At 42.5% G+C, this 6,779-nt stretch overlaps 1 pseudogene; it reads left to right on the top strand.

Annotated features, from left to right (window-relative positions):
* The first annotated feature begins 4,607 nt into the window (after positions 1-4,607).
* On the top strand, positions 4,608-6,082 carry LOC138742123 (gap junction beta-2 protein-like; annotated as a pseudogene).
* The last annotated feature ends 697 nt before the right edge of the window (positions 6,083-6,779 follow it).

The following is a 6,779-nucleotide window of genomic DNA, read 5'->3' on the forward strand; positions in this document are numbered from 1 at the left end:
CCGGTCCACCCTGGGATTTTAAAATCTGACCCTGGGGACCCTTTCCTATTTGTGGGTCACCTCCTACTGCCCCTGTTGGTGAGCAGGTTGACAATTACACATGCACCCGACACATTTGTTAATAAAATCTTCCACATTGTTAGTATGATCCTTCACTCGCATATTGTTGAGACTCCACGTGTGTCAAGACAAAACTTTATGAACCCGACTCGCATCGCCAATTCTATTGGGAAGAGTATCAAGTTCAATGGGTTCACAGAGAGATGACTGGACAAAAATGTTACAATCACATGTAACTTTAATTAACACATGGAAGACAAACAGGGGAGAACTTTAAATGGTACTCGATTATTATTTCTCTCAACCTTCGAGCCAATAATGACCCTAGGTGATTTAAATTAGCCAACAGCAAGGTGTGCAACTTTGGCCAGAGTCCAACCTTGATTGATAGGTGCCTTCTGAATAAGTTTCAGACAGGAAGGGCACGTGACCACCTGCAATACACACATTTCAGACAGGCAGGGAGGTAATGTTTCCTCCACACACAACAGAAGGGAAGTACAGGAACTGGATCCCCTGGTGAGTGGGAAGGGGATTTTGCAGGAACTGGATTCCCTGGTGAATGGGAAGGGAAGTACAGGAACTGGATCCCCTGGTGAGTGGGAAGGAGAGTATGATAATTGGATTCCCTGAAGGGAAGTAAAGGAACTGGACCCCTGGTGAGTTGATAAGGAAGTGTCTGCACCAAGGCCTCAGTGACTAGGAAGGTCCAAGATGACTGATCTGATTCATTTGATTTCCAAATAATCAGCTTGTGGATTACTAATCCTTAACTATACCTGACTGCATTAAATCAATATTTGAATAAAACAGACATTTGAGAATCGTGCAGGAAAATGGCAGTGAATATGTTTCAGCCTTGATGTGAATGAGTCCAGAGCAAGTGTGACAGGTGAATGCCCTCATGCTGCTCCAGCTTCTAATTGAAGAACATATAAATGTTTTGTTTCTGTTAACTGGTGGTTATCAGCCTTTCTTCAATGAATTAAGATTTCTATTTGCTGTTAGAAAACTGGTAATTTCCCTTATCTTGAATTTCTTTCTTGCAGGTACAAATATTGAAAAAAAAATTGCAATACTGACCATAAGATGATCAGGTTGCTGTATAAACTATTCTGGTTCATTATTGTCTTTCAAAGCAGGATATCTGCCGTCCTCAACTGGTCAAGTTTAAAAGTCCCAATTTATAGTATTTGTGCCTCAAATGGCCAAAAAGTTACTCACTTCAAGGAGAATTCCTGTGCATATAAACTGTTGGATATGCTGCACATATCCACATCTGTGAATGAATTAAAAAAAAAATGAAATTGTTTTACAAGAGAGTTTAGCTCCTGAGAGTAACAGTTTTCTTACCGCTGTCAAGTATTTCCCAAACTGGAATTCTATGGACTCCCAGGGTGACTGATGTTATCTTTTATTCTTTTGAAATAATTAATTTGTGCATCAAACATTGCTGTTTTATTACAATAAATTCATTTAAAAAAAATAGTAAGTACCAGACTGAATGCTGCTCGATCTTAAATTATAACTTGCTTCTTAAGTTAGAAGTGAGGGCATTTTGTGCTGTGCTTGAGTCAACAAATCAGTTGCATATACAGTGTAGGTCCATGAAAGGGAAATGATCATTTGATCCAGATTTGGGATTTCCGATAAACTTTTCCAGCAAAATCCATCTCATTCAGGAGCATACAAAGTTTCAAAAATAAAATGTTTTTCAATTTTAATTGAATTTAAAATTTTAATTAAATACTTTTAAATGTTTAATTTAGAAATACAATACGGTTAAAGGCCCTTCTGGCCCACAAGCCCATGCCTCCCAAATACACCCTTGTGACCAATTAGCATACAAACCCCTTACATCTATGGAATGTGGGAAGAAACCAGAGCACCTGAAGAAAGCCCAGTTGGACACAGGGAGAACATACAAACTCCTTGTAGCCAGTGCTGGATTCAAACTCAAGTCGCTGGCATTGTAATAGCTTGTTCTAACCACTACACTAACTGTGACTCTTTTTAACATAATTCTTTTTTTTTCTTCTTCTTCTTTCTTTGGCTTGGCTTCGCGGACGAAGATTTATGGAGGGGGTAAAAAGTCCACGTCAGCTGCAGGCTCGTTTGTGGCTGACCAGTCCGATGCGGGACAGGCAGACACGATTGCAGCGGTTGCAAGGGAAAATTGGTTGGTTGGGGTTGGGTGTTGGGTTTTTCCTCCTTTGCCTTTTGTCAGAGAGGTGGGCTCTGCGGTCTTCTTCAAAGGAGGCTGCTGCCCGCCAAACTGTGAGGCGCCAAGATGCACGGTTTGAGGCGTTATCAGCCCACTGGCGGTGGTCAATGTGGCAGGCACCAAGAGATTTCTTTAGGCAGTCCTTGTACCTTTTCTTTGGTGCACCTCTGTCACGGTGGCCAGTGGAGAGCTCGCCATATAATACGATCTTGGGAAGGCGATGGTCCTCCATTCTGGAGATGTGACCCATCCAGCGCAGCTGGATCTTCAGCAGCGTGGACTCGATGCTGTCGACCTCTGCCATCTCGAGTACCTCGACGTTAGGGGTGTGAGCGCTCCAATGGATGTTGAGGATGGAGCGGAGACAACGCTGGTGGAAGCGTTCTAGGAGCCGTAGGTGGTGCCGGTAGAGGACCCATGATTCGGAGCCGAACAGGAGTGTGGGTATGACAACGGCTCTGTATACGCTTATCTTTGTGAGGTTTTTCAGTTGGTTGTTTTTCCAGACTCTTTTGTGTAGTCTTCCAAAGGCGCTATTTGCCTTGGCGAGTCTGTTGTCTATCTCATTGTCGATCCTTGCATCTGATGAAATGGTGCAGCCGAGATAGGTAAACTGGTTGACCGTTTTGAGTTTTGTGTGCCCGATGGAGATGTGGGGGGGCTGGTAGTCATGGTGGGGAGCTGGCTGATGGAGGACCTCAGTTTTCTTCAGGCTGACTTCCAGGCCAAACATTTTGGCAGTTTCCGCAAAGCAGGACGTCAAGCGCTGAAGAGCTGGCTCTGAATGGGCAACTAAAGCGGCATCATCTGCAAAGAGTAGTTTAACATAATAAACTAAAGACAATCACAGTTTCCTGAAAGGATACATGTTAATATCATTTGAAGATTGGCAAATACTTGACAGAGGTAAGGAGGACATCAAGATTTACTTGTCGCCTTACTAAAAAAAATTTCTCAATTTTTATACTGCAGGCAACTTCACAATCCTGTATTTCCGAGAACATAATCGTGTAGTTACTGTCACAGTTTTTGTTGCGTGGACTGTGTCTCACCAGGGAAGGAAAGAGTAGTTTGCTAACTGATCTCCCAATGCCAGTAGAATAACCCGATAGCATAGGGAAGGGGGTAAAGCATAGATGACAGCAGGGTTCTCTTCCCCTCTTCCCACTTCCCACTCCTATCTGAAGGTACACAAGTTCAAGTTTAGTATCACCTGATTGTACAAATACAACCCAATAAAACAGCGTTCTCCAGTCCTTGGTGCAAAACATGCAGACGTAACACACATACAACAAATGATACATTTGCAGTATATGTATATTAAAAAAATCAATAAATATTATTTAATTAATAGTAGAGTCTCGGAGGGTTTGTATGAACATTTAGTCATTCAGCATTCTCACTGCCTGTGGGAAGAAGCTGTTCCTCAGCTTGGTGGTGCTGGCTCTGATCCTCCTGTATCTCTTTCCCAATGGGGGTAGCTGTGTGTGGATTGACAGGGGTCCTCAATAATTTTGTGCACCCCCTTCAGACAAAAGTATGGGTAGATCACATCGATGGGGGGGGGGGAAGGGAGACCCCAGTGATCCTCTCTGCTTCACCTCCAATCCGATGCACTACAAGTAACTGAACAGCACTGTGATAAAGCCAGCCAGGATGCTCTTGATAGAGATAACACGTTCCTGAGAATTCTGAAGCAGAAATGAGCAGTTTATGGCGTGGATAAGTTTGACCATATATATAGTCTTAATTCAGCAAGGCCAGAAACCATGAAATGTTATTCAGTGGCAGCTACAAGTCAGTCTGAGATCAGTTAGCAACTATCTTTTCTTCCCTGGTGAGACACAGTGCATGCAACAAAACTGCAAAAATAACTACATGATTATGTTCTTGGAAATACAAGATAGTGAACCTAGACGTTGCCTGCAGTATAAAAATTGAGATAATTTTTTAATGAAGCTACAAGCAAATCTTTACAATTAACAATTTGTAGGCAGGAATTCTAAATGTTTGACTTCCCATTAGCCCGTGCCACCCAATTGACTTACAACCCCTGATACGTTTCGAACGGTGGGAGGAAACTCCATGTAGACACTGAGACAACGTACAAACTCCTTACTGACAGCATGGGATTCAAACCTCGGTCCTAATAGCTGGTGCTTTCCAGCGTGGTGCTAACCACTACGCTAAAGGTGTGTTGATAGAACCCTCATTGTAAGGAGAACGGGACAAGCACACATGTTTATAATGATGTGCATCGAACCGTCTGGATATCATGCTGTAGTGAAGTAACTGATGCTGTTTCATCCTAGAGTGATCGACAATGGGATGGTACTTTCTCCATTCTCTGCTAAATGGGGTCAACAGGTATTCCACATCACTGGGGAAAGTGTGGCTGTCTGTCGTTTTTATTTTCCGCATCCTGATCTTGGTGGTAGCGACTGAGGCCGTGTGGGGAGATGAACAGAGTGACTTCATCTGCAACACACAGCAGCCTGGTTGTAGGAACGTGTGCTACGACCGTTTCTTCTCCATCTCCCAGATCAGGCTGTGGGTTTTCCAACTGCTCTTTGTGTCCATGCCATCATTTCTCGTTGGTATCCACGTGTCTCAAAGGTAAAAAAGCAAGAAGAACATCAAAATCTTTAATCGGAACGCAGGCCGGCAAGACATAAAAGTTGATGGTTCTCTTCTTCACACTTAACTGGTCAGCCTTGTCTTCAAGATGCTATTTGAAGCCAGCTTTATGTATTTATTCTACTGGATCTGTGAAGGATACCAGGTGGCCCGGCTGGTGAAATGCAATGAATATCCCTGCTCTAACACCGTTGATTGCTTTATATCCAAACCAACTGAAAAAACTATTTTTACTGCATTCATGTTGTCGATTTCAACCTTGTGCATCTTGCTGAATGTGGCAGAGTTCTGTTTTCTAATTATAAGATACTGCATAATGTACTGGAAACAAAGTTTGCTTTCTGCAAAAATGTAAATGAAAACAACAAAAAATCAACAATAGCAATTATTTCCTCTGATAACACAACAAACTTGGATATCAATCAAGTGGGCCACTCAAAAGAATCCTCTGTTAAAATAAAGACCTGATTTATGAATTATGATCGTATAATACAGACTTAGTTCAAAATCAATCAAACCATGTATGACTACAACAAAATGTTCTTGCGGTGGGGGTGCAGAGAAGGGTGTAAAACTTTTTTTCATGTATTCTACTTATTTCTGGTTTAGATGATTATATGTTACACCCATATCTGAGGCATTCCTTGCTGCTTACCAGTATGTAATTTCTACCTTTCTATTCCACATTAAGGTTTAGGCATGGACACCTTGTCATCACAGTGAACTTGTCATCACAAAACATAGAACAGAGAATTGTACAGCACCAAAACAGGCCTTTCTTCCATAATGTCTGTGTTGAACAAGATGCCCAAATGTAATTTAGACATTTGTAGATCATCCATATTCTTCCGTTTATATGTATATATCTAAAAGCCTCTTAAATGTTACTGTCACATCTGCTTCCACCATTACCTTTCCAGCCCATTAGAAGCAACTACCACTTTCTGTGTAAAAACACTTTTTTGCCCCCCCCCCCCCCCCCACCCCGGTCCACAGCCTCCACATCCTTCCTGTAATGGGGTGACTAGAATTACACATAGTTCTCCTAGTGCAGGTGAACCAACGTTTTATAAAGCTGCACTATGACTTCCCTACTCTAATAATCATTGCCATAGCCACTGAAGGCAAGTGTGCCATATACTTTCTTTACCTCCACACTGACTCATACATTCACTTTCAGGGAGGGATGAACAGACCCCAAATCTTTCTGCACATCAACATTGTTAAGGTCCTGCCATTAACTTAGAATGCTTATCCCCTTACATTTAACCTCCCAAAGTGCAATACCGCACGCTTGCTCAGATAAAACTCCATCTGCCATTTCTCCACCCATACCTGTAACTGATCTCCTGTATATACAGCCATGCATTGACTTGCTCCAGGTTACATTCTGGAAGTGGGGAAGCAAATCAATTTGGGCGCAAGTCAATCATAATAGGTGAAATATACTGTACAATATAAGATACCATGACACACATACATATTTACCTAAACCTCTATATTGTGCATTCACATGTCTAAATATCATAGTTTAAAAGCCTGGTTAATTTTTGTTCTATTCTTCAAGATTGTGAAGCCATCAAGAATGAGTGAGACCATCTCAAGTCATATGCTATTAACATTTACAGTTTTGCCACTTTCAAATTTCTTTATCACTTTTAACTTCATGTCCAAAATGATGGCATGTGGCGGTATGCCATTAGACAAGCGAACCGTCCCCGCTTGTCATGCACATGGTGGGGGCAGCCGGCCAAAATAGCGCCGTCGGGGGGTTTCCTCCCGACCTCGGCACCAGGCTCAGAAGCCTGCGCTTGGCGACCCACGTGACGCCCCGGTGACGTCGGGGCCCCCCCAGCGC

Source organism: Narcine bancroftii, chromosome 8, assembly GCF_036971445.1.
Source record: "Narcine bancroftii isolate sNarBan1 chromosome 8, sNarBan1.hap1, whole genome shotgun sequence".
Classification (NCBI taxonomy): Eukaryota; Metazoa; Chordata; class Chondrichthyes; order Torpediniformes; family Narcinidae; genus Narcine; species Narcine bancroftii.